The sequence below is a fragment of the Strix aluco genome, chromosome Z (genome assembly GCF_031877795.1).
Source record: "Strix aluco isolate bStrAlu1 chromosome Z, bStrAlu1.hap1, whole genome shotgun sequence".
NCBI lineage: Eukaryota > Metazoa > Chordata > Aves > Strigiformes > Strigidae > Strix > Strix aluco.
Window position 1 is genome coordinate 20,700,606 of NC_133971.1, and position 20,681 is coordinate 20,721,286.

Consider the following 20,681-nt stretch of genomic DNA (forward strand, 5'->3'; position numbering starts at 1 on the left):
AGAGATTTAGAACTGAATATCTGCCTGTAGCTATCTTTTTGGAAGCTGTAGTTTCTTGTTAGTGGTCATAGGTACTGCATTCTTCTGAGAGGTATTGTGAGAGGAAGGATTGACAAGCTGGTTTAATACACTTTTAGCTAACAACTTCCCAAGACCAAGAAGCTGTCAAAGAGATTGGTGTAGGATTAGGGACTGTGTTTTGTGTCTTTCTGAAAAAAACAAATAATTACGTCCTTTTTTTTTGACAGCTGTTTTATAGATTTTGGAGCAGCTGGATAAAATAACTAATTGTGAGAAACTGTGGACTAAGGTATTGTTTATTAAGATTTATGTTAAGCTCAATGTAAAATTAGACGACAGAAACCACTCATGCAAACAACCACTGGACGCCGCCTGTGTGAGATAAGATAACTGTAATCACTCACACAAACTTAACCAGATACTGCTCATGCAAGATAACTACCAGATTTCCAGGAAGCGACAAGAAACAGGACAAGACGGCCCATATAAGGATATATGAGTAAAAGATCAACTATGAGACAAAGAGGGAAGACTTCTTACTTCAGCCTCAACAAATACCAGGAGGCAGGAAACGACCCCCCTAACAACAACTGAAGCATGCGCGGAGTACCTCCACTACCTCATGAGCACGGAAGTAAAGATGTATAAAAAGGGGACTATTTGAACTACTCAGCACGGCAGTTGGCAGAGCGCAGACTCCCCTGCCGTCCAGCGCTGTCTTTGCTCATATTCTACTTGCTATAATTAATAAAGATTGAATTATAGTCCATTGTGGTCTCAATTTATAACAATTCCTGGTGCCGTGACTCGGATAAGGAACGGTGGGCTTCTGTCCTCCGGGGAGGCGCCCCGCGGCAATCCGCGGCCCCGCGACTGACAGCCTACCTCAACCTTACCGACGAACCTAAATTCTAGAATAGTGAGCAAAGGAGAAAACCGGTAAGATCCCATAAAAATTCTGTGCACGGGAGTCCGGACGAAGACGCAGGACGCGTAAGTATATTGCGAATTTGCTCGCAGGTTTGCCGTTCGGGCGGGACTGGGTTTCCTGGAATATAACGAATGAGAGGTTCGATATACTGAACCAAGCGAGTGTGGACTCTTAAGTACTGCGTTTCCCATCTCCCGCGAGGGATTGGGCCAGGAACAAGGGGAGTGAGTGAGTGTATGTTTGTGGATATTCCAGAAGATGGGGGCGAAGGGCAGCAAGCCTTCGACTCCCATGGGAAGGGTACACACTGTACCTAAGAATACCCCTTTGGCATATGTCTTAGACAATTGGAGGTATTTCCCTGGAACCCTAGGGAAAGATAAGCAGAAAATGATAGAATACTGTACTAAGATATGGGGAGGGAAGAAGATTTCTAAAAATACCTTTTGGCCAGTCTATGGGTCAGAAGAAGATTGGGTAAGACAGCAATTAAACCTCTGGGTCAATAATAAAAAAAAAAAAAAACCCTTAACCCAGAGGAGAGTCAGTATGCGGAAGTATGGATAAAAAGACCGGGAGCTAAACTTTACCCACTGAATGAAGTAAAAACTAAACAAAAGAAAAAGCAGGAAGAGTTAGACGAAACCCTTCTAACCCCCCCTCCTTACATTCCTCCTCCTGCTCCCGTAGCCCCTCCCGAGGTCCCCAGAGCTCCCACTCCCCCACCGGAGTCGGAACAAGGGTCTTCCCCTCCTCCTAGACGCATGACTAGAAGTCAAAAAGGGGCAGCTCAGATGTATCCTCTAAGGGAAATGCCCATGGGGGGACCTCAGCCTATGATTGGATATATTTCTGTACCCCTAAACTCGGCTGACCTACGAGATTTTAAAAGAACCGAGATGGGAAAACTTGATTGAGGACCCACTTGGAGTGGCAGAAAGATTAGATCAATTTTTGGGACCAAACCTTTATACTTGGGATGAGATGCAATCTATCCTTGGTCAATTATTTACTACCGAGGAAAGAGATATGATTAGACGAGCAGGAATGAGACTGTGGGATGTTCAGCATGCCCAGGGACCCCAAGCAGATATCAAATGGCCACTCCAAAGACCTAACTGGGATAATCAGGATCCAGTGCATAGAACTCATATGCAAGATCTGAGAACTATAGTAATTCAGGGGATTAGAGAAGCAGTACCCCGTGGCCAGAATATCAATAAAGCATTTAATGAAATGCAAAAGAAAGATGAGAGCCCTACTGAGTGGCTGGAACGACTGAGGAAAGTCCTTCAACTGTACTCTGGGGTAAATCCAGACGACCCTTTAGGGCAAGCGCTCCTAAAAACTCAGTTTGTAGCAAAATCATGGGAAGATATCAGGAAAAAAAAAAAAAAAAAAAAAAAAAAAAAAAAAGATTGAAAAGCTAGAAGACTGGCAAAATAGAGGGTTGGATGAATTATTGAGGGAAGCTCAGAAAGTCTACGTAAGGCGGGAAGAAGAGAGCAGCAAGCGACAAGTAAAAATGATGGTAGCAGCTGTCAGAGAGGATCGCAACGGGCGGACTGGTGAACACAGATCTGCTGGAATAAAACAAGAGAACGCAGTAGTAAAGAAGGAACAGAGATGTTGTTTTTACTGTGGAAAGAAGGGACACATAAAGAAGAATTGCAGAGAAAGGATCAGAGATGAGGAAATATTGAAAGCAGAATAGGAGAGTCAGGGGCTCTATATTTTAGGGGACCGGAGTCATCATGAGCCCTTGATAAAGTTAAAAATAGGTCCCCATAAACAAGAGTTCACCTTTTTAGTAGACACAGGGGCTGAGAAATCGACTATTAGGCAAATACCTGAGGGATGTAAAACTTCCTCTGAAAAAGTACAAGTAATAGGGGCAAAAGGAGAACCCTTTAAAGTAAGCAAAATCAAAAATGTGATATTCGAAACTGAAAATAAATTTGGAATGGGTGAACTCTTGCTCGTCCCTGAAGCAGAATTTAATCTGTTGGGACGGGATTTAATTGTTGAACTACAATGTGGAGAAGTATTATTTATAGATGGGTCATCACGGATAGTGGAAGGTAAACGATTGTCCGGATATGCCATCGTTAAGTTGGAAAAAGGAGAATTTAAGACAATAGAATCAGGCCCCCTGAGTGCCAGCTGGTCAGCTCAAGCCTGTGAGCTGTATGCATTGTGGAAAGCATTAGTGTCACTGAAGGGAAAGGATGGAACTATATATACAGACTCACGCTATGCGTTTGGAATGGTACATACCTTTGGAAAAATATGGGAGGAAAGCGGATTTATTAACTCACAAGGAAAAGAATTGATACACCCGGAATTAATTCGGCAAGTTCTGGGGGCATTGAAAGTGCCGAATAAAATAGCAGTTGTACATATAAAGGGACACCAGCGAGGTACAAATTATCAAGTCAGGGGAAATAACGCAGCTGATATAGAAGCAAAACGAGTGGCAGGCAATTATAATACGATTTTGACTATACAATCAGTACCTGTTAGTAAAAATTTGAGTTTTGAGTCTGCAGAAAAGGAAAAACTAGAACAAATGGGAGCTAAGGAACGGGATAGTAAGTACGTATTACCAGATGGGAGAGAAGTCTTGCCGAAGGGCATAGCACTCGAAATATTTTCAAAAATACACAGTAAAACCCACTGGGGAACCCAGGCATTAGTTGATCATTTCAATCAACAGTTTGCCTGTATAGGCGTATATAATATAGCAAAGACAGTCACAGCAGCCTGCGAGACCTGTCAAAAGGTTAATCGAAACAACACGAGACAAAAACCTCTTGGAGGACGTTCCCCAGCATACAGACCTTTCTCACACATACAAGTGGATTTTACTGAACTACCCAGAGTAGGGCGTTACAAACATTTATTAGTAATGGTGGATCATTTAACACATTATGTTGAGGCTTTTCCTACCTCCAAGGCAACTGCTAACCAGGTTACTAAGGTATTACTTGAACACATTATACCTAGATATGGAGTACCTGATGTAATCGACTCAGACAGAGGAACACATTTTGTGTCAAAAATTGTTAGAGATCTAGCAGAAAACTTGGGAATTAAGTGGGAATACCATACGCCATGGCATCCACAAAGTTCGGGAAAAGTTGAAAGGATGAATGGAGAAATCAAAACTATTTTGACTAAATTAATGATAGAAACCAAACTATCATGGATCAAGTGCCTACCCATGGCACTATTAATACTCAGAACCAGACCCCGAGCAGATATAGGAATATCAGCGTTTGAGATGGTATATGGAATGTCCTATAGAATTGAAAGTCCACAAACAAATGTTTTAATTCGAGATCGTGTAATTAATGAATATGTTTCACAATTAGCAGAGCATCGTAACAAACTTTGGGAACATGGGCTGATTGTGCAACGACCTCCATTGGACTTAAAAATTCACACTTTCAAACCGGGGGACTGGATATTAGTTAAAACATGGAAAGAAGAAACCCTAAAACCCAATTGGGAGGGACCTTATCTTGTTTTGCTTACAACAGAAACAGCTGTCCGGACTGCTGAGCGTGGATGGACTCATGCCAGTCGCGTTAAAGGCCCAGTGACAAGACCCCACTGGAAAGTAATCAGTACTCCAGGTGACACCAAGATAACCCTGAAAAGATAAAGTAATGATAAAAACTTTGCTTGATCATTTTGTCGCATTACCTTTTGGTATAAAGTGTGTATTGTTGTTTATATTTGCAATAATTATTTCTCTCTTCGTATATTATATATGGAAGCATACAAAATGTACTAAAGGAAATTGTTAAACTCATGCAACCACACAATATTGAATATAGAAAATATGTTGATATAAACACTCTAGATATACGAATTAAGTGTAATAATTTGAACCGCAATTGTTATCTGTTTGCTTGTTCCAAGTGTATGGTATGCCAGGACAAATGGTGGACTCACTGTGAATGTGGATACCCTTCAACAGGGGTTTGCACACAGTGTTGGAAAATCCAAAGAACTCTCACTGAGTGAAAATCAAAGCAATTAGAGTCTAAACAAGAAATTATTTAAGAATCCCATGAGTGGTGGGAAATTTTTACCAAAGGAATAAACCCTCAATATTATTGTTACTATTCCAATGAACCAATCCCCTTTGTAACTGAAATCTTGGCTATAAAGTGTAAGAAGGGAAGTACCAACTGTGCCTTGCCTCATCCCATTAGTTAAAGCTGTAAAGTGGGAAGCCTATATATAAACAGGCAGAAAGCCCAAAACAGCTGTTCTCCTGAAGAATTCCCTTGCTGCCGAGAAGATGGTACACCCCGTGGCTCGAAGCAACCGAGTCGACGGGCGAGGCAGAGGAGGAACAAACTGTGGAGAAAAGAATCAGAACAATGGGACACAAAAGCAACAATGGCCAAACTTCCCCAGGGATGATAAAAATATACTTAAATTGGCAAAATTGACAGACACCTTTTTTTTCTGGTGTACCGCTAGTTTTGTTATTGATAATAACCCAAGCAAATGGAAACCCCCATGAACCAATGCTCTGGAAACTATATAACTTACAGGAATCTAGACTAATACAAAACCAGACCTCTCCGGGAAATTGGAATTTTACTGTCCAATTAGTCTCAATGATTCCGGTCGATATCCAGAGAGGCTGGGAGGCGACGGAAGCCAACTCCAAAGCCTTCTATGTGTGTCCAGCTTCCAATCCTGGAAAGAGTTATTGCAACTATCCAGGCCATTTTTATTGCGGTTATTGGGGTTGCGAGACAATAGCCTCAGACTGGCCAACAAAAGGAGACAAATATATAAGTATCACTTGGGGACCTCCAGGTTGCATTCCACCACAACATGGATCTGACGGCTCCGGGGTCTGGGGATCCGTAAGGGGGGTGAAATCATCTCCATCAGAATGCGACAGAATAGAAATTGAAGTTAAACAACCAGAAGATGACACATGGTTAATTGGCCGTACCTGGGGAATTAGATATTGGGAACCTGGAGCAGATAGAGGAAGCTTTTTCAAAATAATAAAAGAAAGGATACCCCACGATCCTTTACCAGTAGGACCAAATCCGGTCCTGAATCCACCCACTTTCTCTAAAAAAAAAAAAAAAAAAAAAAAAAAAAGGTTGTCCCCGTGAACATCGCAACCCCTTCCCCAGACTCCTTTTTGAAAACAGCTAATGGTACCATGACTGAATTCTCCTTATCTAGGGATTTAAAGTTGTTAGAATCCAAAGACCCTTTATGGAATCTAATGCAAGCCTCTCTAGTACAAGGTCAGGAATTACAAGGTTTGCAAATGGCTGTAGATGAGGATTTAGCGAAAATAGAACAATCTATCCAAAATTTAGCCACTTCAGTAAAGTTTTTATCAGAAGTAGTACTACAAAATAGAAGAGGATTAGACCTATTATTTTTGAAGGAAGGAGGGTTATGTGTAGCTCTCAGTGAAGAATGTGGTTCTTTTGCTGACCATACGGGAGTCGTCCAAGACTCCATGTCCGAACTTCGGAAAAGGTTAGACCAACGTAGAAAGGATCGTGAAGCGGGCAGGTCATGGTATGAAAACTGGTTTAATGTTTCACCTTGGCTAACCACTTTGTTGTCGGCTTTAGCAGGACCGCTTATTATGTTGATCCTGGGACTTATATTTGGGCCTTGTATATTACGCTATATTTTTCATTTTATTAAAGAACGGTTTGACACAGCTAAATTGCTTATTTTAACCTCGAGAGTAGAATATGAAAGTGTATCTAATAATGAAGATGAAAATTATTGTGAATGTATTATGCCACGCGAAAATCATTATTGTGAGTGCTATAATAAATGTCGAAATTGTGAAAAAGAAATTGTTTACAAGAATGAAGATGAAAGTAGCACCTAATAAACAATAGGATAAAAAGAAAAAGGGGGGATTGTGAGAAACTGTGGACTAAGGTATTGTTTATTAAGATTTATGTTAAGCTCAATGTAAAATTAGACGACAGAAACCACTCATGCAAACAACCACTGGACGCCGCCTGTGTGAGATAAGATAACTGTAATCACTCACACAAACTTAACCAGATACTGCTCATGCAAGATAACTACCAGATTTCCAGGAAGCGACAAGAAACAGGACAAGACGGCCCATATAAGGATATATGAGTAAAAGATCAACTATGAGACAAAGAGGGAAGACTTCTTACTTCAGCCTCAACAAATACCAGGAGGCAGGAAACGACCCCCCTAACAACAACTGAAGCATGCGCGGAGTACCTCCACTACCTCATGAGCACGGAAGTAAAGATGTATAAAAAGGGGACTATTTGAACTACTCAGCACGGCAGTTGGCGGAGCGCAGACTCCCCTGCCATCCAGCGCTGTCTTTGCTCATATTCTACTTGCTATAATTAATAAAGATTGAATTATAGTCCATTGTGGTCTCAATTTATAACACTAATGAAGATGTTTTCATATGATGATGGGCCCAAACATGTTTTCTTTGCTAGTTCTTGAGTACACAAATTGACTTCACATGGGAACATGATAAGTAAATTTTAGTGACAGCTTATGGTTCTTTGTTTTTTAATGCTCAATATTGTCTTCTTTTGATGGTTTTCTTACCATCTTTGCATTAGGCGTGAGGTGACATGGGAAGATAATCAGCATTTTGGAGGCAATTAAAAGGTTTATATTGAAGTTGTTCTGACTATTAAAAGTATCTGTTCTGCAGAGAAAGGAATTAGCATTCTTACAGTGTGAAGAGTTTGGAAACAGGTTATTCATGTGCTGGCTCACCTTGCAGAACCTGTATGGGAAAAGTGGAAAAATTTCACAGATTTTGTACAAGTAGAAATAACATATTCGGACCCCAGAAATTCAAACTATTAATGAGTATTAATATTAAGTGCTAAATCTTACATTTAGTGGCAGTGGATGCATTACAAAAAATCAGAATGTAATCGAGGAACTAAACGTTTAGGTGAAAAGAAGGTGTGTTCATGGTTTGTAACAGTCTAGTTAATAGTGATAACTGCAGTGCACTTTTGCTGCATCTGTCATTTCAACATTTTATTGTGTTTTTTCTAGGGTAGTTATGTATTATCTCGATTTTGCATTTGGGAAAACTGATCTTCAGAGAAATTGCCTTGTGAAATTGCCTGTTTGTATGCACGAGACTGTCTGCACAGCTGTAGAGCATCTGACTTGTCACACAGTACAAAAAGCATAACCATGGAGGGTGCTGCTAAAGGAGGGTGGCACCACATACCTCTCTGTTTCTCTCTAAACCACCTTTGTTGAGTAATCACAGTTTGACAATGTCCTCATCAGGGTGAGAAGCCAGGTTTCCCAAGTTCTGGGAATCTCACCTTCTCTAGCTGCAGCTCCATCAGCATAACCCTTAAGGAAGGTTATATAAAGAAAAGAAGTGCAAATCTCCTTTAAAATAGGAGCTTAATTTCAGGAAGTGTTCCATAATATCATTATGCTTTATTTCTGAAGCTTTTAATTTGGATGTAAGTTATTGATTACTGAAAAGCTTAGAAGACACCATGTGATAGAAATGAAAAGAAAAAAGAAATGATAGATAGCTGAAAGGCATGAGAAGAAGGGAAGAAGTAACGATGACAATTGGCATAAAACATATTTCTGTTCTGGAGAATAAACAATACAATATAGAGTCTTTCACTTCATCATTACTGATTCAAATACAAAGTTAATTCATTACCCCTGTTTAATTTCTACTGGGCAAAGTGCCAGTCTTAGAAAGGCAAGCCCTCAAATTGCATCAGCTCTTTTCTTAATCAGATGTCTTAGCTATAATGATTCTAAAAATTATCTGTAGACATGCAGTTTAGTAAGTACCCTCCAGAACTTCCATAATTTGTATTTCTGTGGATCAGTGAAAGAAAAACCTGACCCAGTGCTGTTTTGAACAGTGACCTGCCAGTTAAAAGCAGAAATTTGATGCTTGGCAATGTGTATGTAGCAGTCTTTGATACTGACTGATTAGGCAGCTGTTAAATTCAGATTGAGATTCATGTACTGGTGCAAAAAAATATGGAAATTGAATAGAAAGATGATCTAGTGGCTCAGACACCAGTCTGGAAGTAAAAAAAATTAATAACTAGTTGCAGGGATGCCACACATTATCAATATAACCTGGCACTTGTTATGTGATGCATTTCTCCCAAATTTTCTGTTACTAGTGGGTCTTAGTTAAACACCTTCAGTAATGACAGCCTACTTACTCATTGTTACATTCCAAAATAATGCTGTTGCACAAATGTCAGATCTATTGTATCAGAATAAAATTTTGCATTTTACACAGGAATGCAGGCGTAGGAGTCCTTTTCTTCCCTGGGTGTCAGAGAAGGTTGAGTTAACTAATTTTGTAAGTGGACAGCTTCACACACCTGGGTACGGTGGTCATTTGGGGGAAGGCATTATTTCATGAATTTACTGGAGGAAAGGACTTTTTGGTGCAAGCTAAGAAGTCAGAATGATTTTAGTGAAGAAAAAGAAAAAAGTTAAAGTTCCTTCAAGAACTTCAATGCTAGTATATAGAAAGACAAGAAGTAAAAATAATGACAGTTTTTTCATCATCTGTTTGATTTCATTTGGGATTGCGTTCAATTAATTTATCAATTTTAATTTTATGAATACTACTCTAAAGGTGTCTGCATATGTCAGATGCACATTTTCCTGCCTTAACATATTCACATTTCTTTCATACTTCACCCTAATACCTGTGTCTAATGCTTATTTGAATGTGATTAAAGTATCTCTATAATTGTTTTTACTGCATTTCTGATTAGTACTTAAATTTCATTTCTTCTTAACCTACTTTTTGTTCAGCAGTTACTGCATTACAAAACTATGTGGAAAAAACCTGGTAATAAGGAAGACTGAGTGTGTTCCTACTAGCAGATCTACCTTAGCAATGATCTGGAGAGCTCTTTTCTAAACAGCTGCATGCACAAACTGCTGTTCAGATTTTAATTACCAAATATTCTGCATGTGTCAGTGGGCATCAGAAAACCTGTAATAACTGAATAGTGGAAATCCTTAGTTTGAGGCTAATGTGAAAGACACTGATGGATGAGGTATAAAAGAGGAGGAAGAAAGCAAGAAACCAAAGACAACCACAGTTGAGACTATGATAGGAAGGCAAAATCTCACTGAAGAACCCAGGTTTAATTCAGAGCTGCATTAGGTAGATAAAGATTAATGTGAATTTTAAATTATACTTTATCTTCATTACAGTAATTATCTCTCTTAATGAAGTATTTGCTAGGTGGTAGTTGTGCAATGGAGTATGAAACCCTAAATGAATAAAATCAATTTCATTTTTTCAGCCTAGCTTTTCTGTCCATTAATAAACAAGGCATGGAAAATATACTTTTTGGAGTAATGTGATGTGCTCATAGCTCTTTTAAGATTGATATCACCTGAAATAATGAACACAGACATTGTTTTGGGTCCCTCTCATCTGTTATTTTGATCCAAGCAGACTCTTTCAACCTTTTTTCCCATATCTTATTTTATTTAGTTAATTTTTTTCCCAGATGTCAAGTAAGCCACATTCCAGATATATTTCACACCTAAATGAGTGGCCTAATGGAATGGTGCTTATAAGGGAAGGTGTATGTTATCCAGGCACTCTGGACTATTAATCACAAGAATATGAATTAAACTCTGACATGCTTATTTTTTTGTAATATGTATCAAAATTGCTTATTTACTTCCATGCTGTTACAATGAAAAGGAACAGACCAGACTAAATGGCAATGTACTGTGGAGTGAAGCAATTAACTGACTTATATGTCCCCTTCAGTCAGGATAATTTTCTATTAACTTTACAAACTCATAGAGACAGGACAAAATAAACCTGGGATGGTGAACACCTCAGCCAGGAGTAGCAGAAAATAAACACCCTCGTAATAATGAAATGGAAATCTGGATGAAGTAGATGGATCAAGAGACAGTAAAACTGTCTGATGAATGTGTGACTGTAAGAGGGACTGAGACTGAAATTTGAAGTTTTTTATGTATTGGGTTGATTAATTCTTCTCTGGAGATTCCCAAGCTGCACAGTCCCATACTCCCAAAACTATTCAGGTTTTACTCAAGTTACTAAGAAATCGTCTGTTGCCTTTGACAGTGCAGGTACTAGACACTCTTTTTATATTTTTTTTTCTCTATCCCTCTGCTCCCCTGAATGAATACTGTTCATGCTCTAGGATAGCCTGCCCACAATTAATTTCTGACCTTGAGTAGGATCTCTATACTCATAACATGATGGTGCAGTTAAGTAAGGAGAAGGATCAAAAATAGTTATATAATTACCAAATTTAGTGAGATTTTTTATAATTGAGAACAATCAGAAAGATTTTATGGTCTCAAAGTCAGAACAACCCTCCTGCCCCTTTCATATCCCACTGACAGCATCCAGTGATACTTGTCATGTTGTGAATTAGGTCTGCAGACTCAGATCAATGTTCACAATTTTAAAGGTCTCGAACATGTATATTTGGTTTGCCTTTTATTTCCAGAAGTACTGAAAATTGTCTAACCACTGGGCAACAAGACAGAAAAATGGATTCCCCAAACAAATGACATAGCAGTTAGTGGGAAGTGTCCTTTATGTTTAAATTTATAGTTTTATTTATTTGTCTATTATGTTTACATTTATGGTTTTATTTATTTGTCTGTTTCTCAGTCTGTTTCTCTACGTATGGTATAAATTCAGTGGAAACAACACTGGGCAGGAGTGTGATGTTTTAAAATGGAAGTGTATTATGGGTAATTACACTGCTTGTAATGGTGTCTGTGTGATTTCTTTCTTGAAAAATTGAGACAGAAGAAGGACAGGCTTGTATAAGGTAATCTTTTTTGCCTGCTGATGCAGTTTTCAACTGTAAAATAGAAAGAACAAACTAATTCCCTTATCTGATGACCTATGCCTTTTCTACCTGAATACTAGAAAGCTTTTCTTAGGTCTTTGAGTTTTCTTTTAATTCTCTCTGTAGTCATATCAGGCTGAAAGACTGCACTCACCTGGGTTTATTTAATGAAACTCTAATGGCATAAAGTAAAATGCTGAGAATATAAGTATTTGGGATCTTAAGATCTTGGTAGGAAAGTAATTAACAAGGAACAAAAAATGCCAAGTAATGCTGCTAGCAAGGAAGATCTGCCACGTATGAGAATTTTAAAAGCTTTCAGGCATTTTTCAAATACCGCCTAGAAAAATGTTAGGGAAAAAAAACCCCAAACAATCACAAAAATGTGGTGAGATTTAATTACTTTTCCTTAAGGTTAATTGTCCTCTTTTCTTGAAGAGACAAATGTTCTTGCCCTTAAAGTATAAACCCAAGACAAGGGTCTTCTGGGTAAACACTCTGGACATATCAGTAATATTTTCTGGAGGACTTTGGGATTGCCTATCAAATTCTTAACAGAGAATTCAATTGTAGGATCTTGATTTCAAGGCCAATTAATAGAGACAGAATTGTTTATGTAGAGCTTAATCCATCCATTTTTCAGACTGTGTATAGTTTCTTTGAGGTCATTGAACTGATTTTGAAATGAAAGTCTGACCTGATCTTTTTGGGCTTTTTGAAAATTCGGGTTTTTTTAATCCTCATTTTACTTTTACATCTCATTACAGGTGATTTTTAGGAGCTGCAAGGTGACTTGTGTCCCTGGTCTGGTGAGGATGTCCTTCCAGCTGGTATAAGACTGTGTCATACTCGTGAATCTGAAGATAGTACAACCAGGTATGACTTTGACAGCAGTGGATACTGATGTTCTCCTAGAGAAATTGACATGAAAAGTGTTTATCATCAATGAAAGGGATAATTTTAAAAATTAATTTGTGCTTTTTATTGAGTGCCAAGGGGAGGGTTTGTGTAAAAAGCATGAAACATACAGTCTCTGCTCTAGTGGACATCTTTGCTTGTGAGCAGATAGAAGCATGAGAGATGGCAAGATCTTGGAAGAATAGAGTTTCTTTCTTGATACTGTGCTGAAGCAAAGTGCATTCATCCAAAACTGGATGGTTTTTGGTTTTGACACAATCTGGAAGAGACATGACGAGATCTAGGTTCTATCCTCATGTTCAGGTGAGATGAGTTACATACACACAAATGAAAGAAGCTGAAGAAATAGAGGTAGAGCAAATGAATTAAAAAGATGGTAGTAACTTGCACTGCAAAGGAAAGAAACATTTTTCTAAGTGAAGAATATATCTGTCCAACTAAATCTGTGATGAATGAAGGGGACATTGGACTTTTCTGAATTTTGGAGGTGCAGAGGTAGACTTCAAATGCCTTTAAGAGTCAGTCAAATTATTTTATTTCCAGACAGCTTTTCCCTTGTGGGCACAAATGACATTCATGGGAATTTGAGAATATATAATCATCAGATTGTTGATGAAATTTCTTATCAGATAAAAATTTCAAATGTTCTGGTCTCTATTTTTAATTTAAAAATGTAAAATAATTTATAGAACTTTTTTATAGGCTTATAGAATGAGTCTGTGAGAGGATTAATTGAGAGGAGCTGACTTTCTGTACTGGATACACAACTTGCTGATGCTGGTTTGATTTTTCTAGACAACACTTATGGCATATTCAGGCAGTCACTTCATGCACTTCACCCACTCTTTTTGTATATGAATAACTTAAGAGGTAGCACAATTAATAGTGACCACAATAGTGGTCACTGTGAAATACTATTAAATACTCTTTTTCCAATGTTATTTTTCCTTTGCGTATCTCCCACAATTTAAAGATCCTTGGATGCTGGAAGCTTTATACAACACAGCTTCACAATGCCTGGTTAAATATAGTCTTATCCCAAGCTGAAATACAGGAGTAAGGACTGATTCTCCAAACCATGTGATTATCAAGACAGCTGTCAAAATCAGGTTGTTAAAATATTAAAACTACCTTCATTATCTGTCAAGAACAGATACCTGATTCTTTCATAGCTGAAGAGGAATTTCTTCTCTTTCACAGCCCTTTTGATCTCTCAGGATGGGAAAATCGAAGATAGAAAAAGTGCTTGAAACACTTTAGGAACTTGAGACCCTGTCAGAAAGTCACTTGTGTTCCTAGTTGTCTTCACATATTTTGGGGAAAGGATGAACATGAATAGAGGGTGGTTGGAGAAGCACATAATGTCATGGTATCTTCCACTGAACCTGGAACAAGATCTGAGCAATGCCACCTCTCACTTTTACCCATGCAAAGAAAACTTTAGAGTGGAAACCAGAAGTAGCTTTGGTGTACTTCTGCCATGTCAACAGTCATGAATGAAGTCACTGAGCTGCCCAGACCTGGGGTGTGTTGCAGAGCACATCTTGCTTGTCTCTTTGTTCATAACTACTCAGACAATATGACTAGGATTGTACTACTTTCTAAAAGCTGTGAGAGCACTCAAAAATTGGAAAGCAATCATGTTTGTGGACAACAAAGAGGGATGAAAAAATATTTTGACAGTGAGTGAAAGAAAAATGAAAATTCTGGGGAGGTATTTTCTTTTTTTCCTTTTTTCAAGTGCAAGCTCTTTAAACTAGTCTATCATTTGTGCAGCAGGTGGCACACAGCAGGTAGTGCTTTTTGAGAAGATCACATTAAACACATGAGGAGAAGAACTGCAAAAGCCATTGAGATATTTCCCCTTTCTGTTCCCTAAAAAAGAACATGGAATAAGAAAAACAGAAAGAGAAAACAAACAAAAAAATGCTGTCAGTTGTTCCAGTCATAGTCATGTCATTCTGAACATATTTGAGCAGAGCCTGCTCTTTATCCAATAGGTTTTAGTTTTTAGGGTGCCTAGAGCAGGAGACCCCTCAGACACTTTAAGGCTTTACCTCAGTAGACACATTTAATAATGATAGTATTATTCCACGCTTGGTTTCTTACGAAGAATGGTGGGTTTATCCTAGAGGTTGTGATCAACTTACCTAAGATTCTGAGTCCAAGATTTTATTTATTTAAGGAAATCTGCAGTAATTTTCACTGAAGATAACATGTTCTGTATTTTTAACTGTGGTGCTAACTCCTCAAAAAGGTGGAAAGGGAAATGGGTATATTGTCATTATTATTACTGCTAATATTAATGTCACAAACTAGTAGAATGATGTTTTTGAGCATTTTAAGATATCAATTTTATTGAGACTAAATATTTATCTTTTCAACAGCAGTGGGAATTTTAAAAACTTTTGAGAAATCCTCACCCATTTGTAACGATCAGGGATAGCTTCTCTTTTTTGCTATGTGATAGTGAACATTGAAGAACACTGATGGGACTGGTGTATTTTTCTTCTTTGGGACTTCCACTTGGCTATATATCAAGCTAAATCTTATGAGCACAAAATCAGGGAAGATTAAAGAAAAAAACAAACCAGAATCAAAACTTGTGGGGAGAAAGCCTATTAGTGCTAGATATTTCAGGCTTTGGATAGACTACTTTTTGCAATGATATGAAACTGTGGAGAATTAAGTACTAAACAAAAGTTGATTGTTTTGTTGATGCAATAGAAGTCACCATCTCTGATGTATCTGTATGATCTCTATAAAGAAAGAACAAGTCAATTTATTTGGAACATAAGACTTGGACGTACATATAAATTACTGCCTATTGGTGGAGCAGCTATAATTGCCAATTTGTGCCCTTACCTTGTGGTAGTAAAAAGAAGATAGAGAATGGTGCTGGGAGAAGGGTGAAAAAGCTGGATGGCATAAAATACAATGAAATTTATTTAGCTTATAGTTTTCAGTAGCTGTGAGAGTGATACATCTTCTGGAAAGTATACAACAACTGTCCTAAGAACACACCTTCTCTTCTGCAACCTCTCAATTGTTCCTGCTGTTTTCTTCTTATGAACTCCCATTTTGGCTTTTTCCTCAGTCAGAGAGGGATATGGGAGGCTACAGTTGTCAATGAGAGGATGATTATTTTCCCATTCTCTCTCCACAGATTTAATCCAAAACTGTCAATCAAGCAGTGGTCATAAAAAGGAAGTAGGATCCTAAAAGATGTTATGGGTAAAGTCAGGAAGGATAAGGATCATTTTAGTGGTGTAGTCCCAAAGGACTTTTTAATTGTAGCTTGGCAGAATGGAAAAGAAATAGTTATTAACAGAGTTTCCTCCTCCTGTTTGAGGTACTGGTGAAACCTTGGGTGTTTAAAGGGTCTGGCATGGCCTGAATGTCCCCTGCAGAGCAGGGGCAGATCATAACAGTCTTCTTGCACAAAGCCACTTCATGAGCTGTTGCCAAAGTGCCAGAAGCCTGGCTGTGGAATCAACAGCATGAGGATGACAGATGACTTCTGCTGTGCAACCTTCAGCCTGACATACTTATCTTCTTTTACACTTCTCTGGTAACAGGTTCATATTCAATCAAATTGCTATATCTGGCCCCTGCTTTTTTCCACAGATTTTTTCTTTTTAACAGAAAGATCTATCCTGTTGTCTGAAATATTCATCTTACACATGATTATGGAAAAGGAGAGCCTAGGTCTTCAGTTAGAGTCAGAAACAAAATATCTCTAAGAACTCTAACAGTTTAGTTATTACAAGTTTTAGTTTTGATTAAGTTTAACTTCATTGAAGGCTTTTTTTCTACAATTAAAACCTGATGACTGCTAATTTCTCTCCCTTTAAATTTGCCTTTGAATAAAGTCCTACAGTTCTCAAAGATCCAATACTATTTCTTCAGGCACAGGGATCTTATGCTAAACCGCATGCCAAAAGTTTACAAGTGATACCTTCCCTTGAGCAATTTTTACCCCTTTCTAAGCTCTCTATTACTGTGACCTCTTAAGTCTTGAGTTCTTTAGTTAATAGAGTTGGATTGCAGTTGCAATGCATGGGAGAGAGGAATTGCACTAAAGGTAGATGTCAGCTATTAGTTATCTGCATCTTGCAAATAAAGGAGGGTATCCCACTTCCTGATCTACAGATGGTATCTGCAGCACTGATAGTAAGGTGGGCTGTACTCAAACAGCATAACGTGTGGCTGAAAAATCTTCCATTTCTTGGAGCTATGCTCTCTCTGCCTTGTGCAGTCGTCTTTTTCAAATGCTCAGAAATTAATCCTGTTTATTCCTTAGCTTCATGTGGGCAGCATATGAACTTGCAAAGTTAAATCTCAGGGTTGCCTGTATAGGCTCATTAGCCTTTTTGCATTATGATTAATTACCTCTGGAGGGGTCAATATAGAAAGTCCTTGGGCACATGAGGATGGTTTGATATCTAAGAGACTGCGGGGTGATTACAGGTTACTGTTGGCATTTCAGTGAGTACCTGAGATATGAGCTTTCTTCTGGCTACTATCCTTCAAAAGGGCACTGATGGACCTTGTTTCTTGTCCCAAAAAGCCCTTTGCATGCCTTTGAGACCAGAAGTGTTCATACTCTGCAATTTCCAACAAGGTGTCTTGGTGTTTAAAATAAACAGTGGTCACTGCTAAGAGAATGTAAAAAGGCAGACAGTCAAGCTGTTTGGGTATTTCAAAAATAAAGCATCTATTAAAGTAGGCTGGAAGAAGCAAAGATGAGCAAAGATACTGGTTTGGGTTTTTTTATTTTAAAAGAATAGCAGCACTTCTTTGCATTACAAGTCCAAATGTAGTTAGATTAGGTTTTCATTTAATATCAGCTTTAAGAAAAAGTGCAGATTTTTTGTTGCAGATTTTTCAAATGCACTAGTTTCACTGAATTTCATATCAAACTCCTCAGTAAAAGCTTGTAAAATGATTTCTTGTCTGGGGGGAGCATTTCATGGAAACATCTCAGAAACCGGTGAGTGAACACTGTCTTCCAAAAAGTGTATTTGGCAACACAGAATAAAATTATTTTATCTTGTAAAGACCTCTCTTTTAGGACTAAGACAGTATAATCTATACTAATGTCATATGACATCAGGATGAATAAACTAAAAATAGATAATCTTAGGGCCTAACTGTGTTCTTATAACTGAGAATATTTTGTCCCTTTGTTGCTTCCAAAGAGATTAGTTTCAAAGTCATCAGTGGGCAAGAAAGTGACAGAAGTGGGACCTTTTTAATATGTATTTTGACTTTATCCATGGAAACTTCTCAGTTTTCCATCAGAAGGTGAATGTCCTGACCAAAATGTTATCTGAATGTGTGTTGAATACTATGGACACATCATCATCAGGAATTGTATGGCCACCTGTGCAATGCAGCCTTAAAATGTCCAGTGGAATAAAGACACACCACAAACTGTTAAAATTTTAGCCTTCTCTTCTTCCTCTCCCTCATGAACCAAAAGATTTCATGCATGTTTTCCAGCAATTAAGATAAAGTAATTCCTAGATTTTCCTTCAATAATGTTTTACATTGTCTATATCATAGAGTTTAATAAAGTGCTTTCTTCCTGGTACTGCTTCCTTCCATCCTGCTCTGCCTCAGCTGTTTCAATAGAGAAGATCATGTGATACTTTTTTTTTCCTGCACTTGTCCATTAGTGTAACAATTGTTAGTGCTACCTGGTTTGCATTTTTCAGTTAGTTATGGTCCAAGTCCATCTGATACTGTTTGAAAAAAACCCACAACTAGTGCTTCCTCTGCTACGCACTGAGGAAATGAAGTAAAGGTTAATGATAACTAAAAATTGAAGAGCAGTTCTGTCCATAATTTTCATATCAGAACAATATGTTCTTTCTTTTAATCTGTAAAATCTTTCAATTTAATATAGTGATATAATTTCTATTCAGTTTTTGATTCTACCCAGTTTGTAAAGTAAGGATAATAAAGTATAGTTATTGCTTTCTCAAGATTGGTTTTTAATTTTATGCACATCTGTCCTTTTTTGTCTTTGAGTAAATAATTCTAATTATTATTACATTTGTAAATGAAGCTCTAAATAAGCTAACAAGTTTTTGGTCTATTAGGCAAGACAACAGATTAGAAATGCAATGCCACCTGGGGTTGGAATGTGTTACATTTCCATGCAAATGCCTTTTGTATGTTTTATGCCATATAGTATCATTTAATGTATTTGTTCATGATCCCATTCATATGTGACACAAAGCCTGTGTCTTTCTAGGATGGCATATTTCATCAGTTGTTTTTTTAACTCAGTGTGGCCTCAGAACACACAGTTTTGACCAAAGCATTTTCATGTGTATTTAAGGTTGCTAACTTTTTCTTGTTTAGAAGGTAAGATACAATTTTCTAACTCTCTGGCCTGTTCTGTGTACCAGACAATAAACAACAAAGCTCGATATGGTATATTAGGTATGAACCACATGGAATATTAGACAAAAGACAGCTTTTTGGGGCATAATTTAATTAGTCCATTGTGAAATGAATTTATCAAAAGATGTGGGCATGTGTGCTATCACTAGAAGATGAAGGCATTAGGATTAGATTTAGGCCTGTCCAGACTGTCAGGTCTAGTTTGTGTCCTTAAAATCATAGTTCATCCTATCATAAAAATAGACCTTTTTAAACAGCCAGCAGTGTTTAACTGTGATGTTTCCTACAGTTAAATCCATTATTGGTCACAGCGAGAATGACACTGTTATAGCTACACCTTGATCTGTGAAGGAAAGCCATTCTCGTGTTCTTAGTTATTGCCTCAACTCACTTTACAGTGAATGTAAGAAAACAGCTTCTTCAAGAGTAATCCGACCTACTGTGGACATAGTTGTAGGATTAACTATGCCTTAAAAGTGCTATTTACTTTCTCCTGGTTACAAAAGAAGTCTTGACAACTGGTTCACATGCAGACTTCTGTATTTTAGAGACTGAATTTTGGACAGACAGGCCCCATGCAGCCCTTCATAAGTGAGCTGTCCCAGGGATGCTGATAGGCTGCTGCTTTCATGAGCAAGAGTTTTGTGATGAAGACTGACTGGCCATCTTTCTCACTCACAAAGCAGAGTTTTGAATTGAACTCTGAGATTCTGGAAGTATGCTGGATAAATTATGAAGCAGTAGGTTAGGTACCACTACCATTACCTGACAGGTCACCACTGTTCTGGAAAATGAGAGCTCCATGCTTAAGGGACATACATGTGTTCAATATCTAGTTCCCTTTCTTTAATATTTAAAAACTGTCTGATGCTTTAGTAAGGTGACTCTATCTTCTCTCATCTTGAGAATTTGAATTTACCTGTGTAACAGTAGAAGGAAGCGGAGATCTGGTTTTGTGAGTATTTGAAGAAAACAGGTGCCTTCTGTGTCAAAATAACTGTGCATGAATAAATAGTGGTCTAAATCTAGTCAATTGTCACAGGTAACAAACTAAGACTTGCTATGAAAGAATATTATGAACATTATGAATGCTGTATGGAGGAAGGGAAAAAGTGCATTTAGTGGGTTGCCTAGAAGTGAGCATACACTCAGTATCAAAAAGGACATACTTCATACACTATACTAATAAATGAAAATATTAACTCTTGGGAAATGTGCAAATGTGAGAATTGTGCAGCTATGCATATATTTATTTTAGAAGTACAGCTTTGTGTATTGTAGAGCTTGAAGGTTCACAGGCTGAGAATACCCTGTAATAGTTATGTGTCTGTTTCAAAACTGACTGTGAAATCTGGGTGAAACTGCCTGCATATCAGTAAGAGAGTTTGATGAAGAGTGGTAAAATGTTGTAGCATTTATGATATATTCAATTCATTAATTTGATTTTATTTTAAAGTCAGTATTTTTTCCAGCATGAGTTCTGCAAGAGAATG

The 20,681-nt window shown here is 37.9% G+C and overlaps 1 long non-coding RNA gene across 1 annotated transcript; it reads left to right on the forward strand.

Annotated features, from left to right (window-relative positions):
* The first annotated feature begins 296 nt into the window (after positions 1-296).
* Positions 297-4,690, forward strand: LOC141918466 (uncharacterized). Its single transcript, XR_012621685.1, has 2 exons — positions 297-1,014; positions 4,495-4,690. It is a non-coding gene; the product is annotated as an uncharacterized LOC141918466 (long non-coding RNA).
* The last annotated feature ends 15,991 nt before the right edge of the window (positions 4,691-20,681 follow it).